Consider the following 2,887-nt stretch of genomic DNA (forward strand, 5'->3'; position numbering starts at 1 on the left):
TCTTCTTGTTTCTTTCTTTCTCTCTCTCTCTATCTCTCTCTATAATAAATATATATATATATATATTTATATATATATAGAGAGAGGGGGGGGGGGGGATCAGCATAATGTTTTTGTTGTGATAGTGTTATATCGGGAATACCTAAAGAATATTCATATAACTTGATATTCAAACATGTATTTTACATTGGTAATTTTTCAGCTTCTTTGTTGTGTTTTTCGTTCCTATTAGTTGCTTGTTTTATGATTACTTATTATGTAAAAATATAGCCAAATTTATTTTTTTCAGTGCTAGTCGTCTTCAAATTAAGAACAATGCATAATGCAGTTTTATTGGTTATTTATTGATTTCTTTGCGTTTGTTACACATATGTCAGAAAGAAGGTCAGATTAGTCATCATCTCGTATTCTCTCAGTAAATACGACATTCCAGAAATGAACAACTAGCATGAACCTGCTCCTTATGGCTACTATCGTCAACAATATACACATCCTTAATTCCACAAGGTTTAACTTCAAGGCTTTTTAAGTCACCCGGATCTTCTGTCGTTGTTAGTTCCAGTTCTACACTGAAGAGTTCACTGCCATCACCCAAGGCAAAGAATTTCACCTACTTTCGAAAGTCCAGGTTATGGGAAACGGAGATTGATGCATCAACACAGTTTCGCGAAAATTAGGGTGAGGTTGAATAGAGCGCGAGTTTCACAAAATTGCAAGGTGAGAACAGAATGACATCAGGCAATCAATTTATATGTTGTTTGTAAGAGATGAGATGACTGTCTAGCGTACCATCCTAAACTATCTACTTAATTTTATTTCCCAAAGTTTGTCTGCCCTCCAGTGGCACGGCGGTATGTCTGCGGACTTACAACGCTAGAATCCTGGTTTCGATACCCGTGGTGGGCAGAGCACAGATAGCCAATTGTGTGGCTTTGTGCTTAATTACAAACAAACAAACAAACCAAAGTTTGCTCTCCCCCTAGTGGCTTAGCGTCAAGTCTGTTGACTTATAACGCAATTTGATGTGATGGCCACAACACAGATAGCCCATTGAGTAGCTTTGTGCATAACGAACGAACTTTTATGAAATTAAACCGTCATTGCTTTGTTTATGTATTTTTTTCATGGTGCCTAGTTTTTAAAAACGATCAAGTACTTTATAATATTATAATAAAAAAAATTATTTGTTCCAAAAATGTTTTTAGATCCAAATGCCAATAATTCTTAAACTTAATCGATTTCGTTTCATTATTACCAAGTTGCACCAAAAGTCTGGGTTCTTTAATTTCATAAAATGCATAAACAAAACAATGACGGTTTAATTTAATTAAAATGCATAAACAAAACAATGACGGTTTAATTTCATAAAATGCATAAACAAAACAATGACGATTTAATTTCATAAAATGCATAAACAAAACAATGACGATTTAATTTCATAAAATGCACAAATAAAGCAATGACGGTTTAATTTCATAAAATGCACAAATAAAGCAATGACGGTTTAATTTCATAAAATGCATAAATAAAGCAATGACGGTTTAATTTTATAAAATGCATAAACAAAGCAATGACGGTTTAATTTTATAAAATGCATAAACAAAGCAATGATGATTTAGTTTTATAAAATATAACGACGGACAGTTTTTATTCTACCTTTTTTAACGTGTAGACATAAGAAGTAAGTTTATATTGAGGTTTCGTTAAAGAAAAATAAGTTTTCAAACGTACTTGAGTCATTTGTTTTTCCTAGTGTGGATTTATGGTGCACGAAAACGAGCTTTGTTTTCTTTACTGTAATTTCTTTCTACTGGATTATATCTCTTTCAAACCATCAATTGCTTGCTCGTAGTTTTGTATGAATTACATTTTATTAGAACTCGGAACGAATAGTTTGAACTGGAATACAACTTGTTAACATCATAGTCCAGTCTTCAGACAATATATTTGTTTGTTTCGTATATTCACGCACAACTACACAAAGGCTATCTATGCTTGCCGTCCCTAATTTTGAACTGACAGACTGCAGAGTAGGCTATCAGTTTAGTCAATACCATCTATTATATACTAAGCGAATAGTGGAATGTGACCCTCATTCTTATACATATGTGCATTGCTTTCCTTGTTTATTACATGGCTTGGTGAACATCATATCCCAGTCTTTAAACCATCGGGTGATATACTGTGTGTGTATATATATATATAAGCAACAAAAGTGTATTGCTCCATCGCTTTCCTCTCTGAACACTCAACCTGACATGGTCTGATGATTAGGGCGCTCTACTCACAATCTGCGGGTCGCAGTTTCGAATCCCCGCCGTGGAGCATTATAATGTAAGAGTCAATTCCACTGTTCGTTGGTAAAAGAGTATCCCACTAGCTGAGTGGTATTGACTAGCTGCCTTCCCTCTAGTCCTTCACTAGCTTTCCGCGAAATTCAAAACAAACCCACTACTCAATTTGAATAACATCAGATTTTACGCATGTAATAACAAAGATATCTGTGGGTAAACTGCGATTTTGTTATATGCGACAAAATGTTTAATTTTTAGCTAATATTTTGGTAGTACAGTGCAGTAACAGAAATTACAGAATCGTATATTTTCACATTGTAGCATTTTTAGTTTTTGTAAAATATTTTTTATTAAAACAAAATAAACTCAGTGGAAGCCAGAGCAAAGAATTTTCTGAGGAATCTTTCCATTAACGAGAAATAACGCCACTAAAATCAAAGTTTGAAATTATAGCATTGCTTTCTTTGTATTGTTGCGTATCTGCTTGTTTGTTAATTTCCCGTAGCAATCCTTTCCGAGAAACTTCAGCGATACATGTCCTTTCTTAATTAAAACTAGATTATTCTTTCTCGATACAACTTTGCAATACACAA

This window comes from Limulus polyphemus, unplaced genomic scaffold, assembly GCF_000517525.1.
Source record: "Limulus polyphemus unplaced genomic scaffold, Limulus_polyphemus-2.1.2 Scaffold1258, whole genome shotgun sequence".
Taxonomy (NCBI): Eukaryota; Metazoa; Arthropoda; class Merostomata; order Xiphosura; family Limulidae; genus Limulus; species Limulus polyphemus.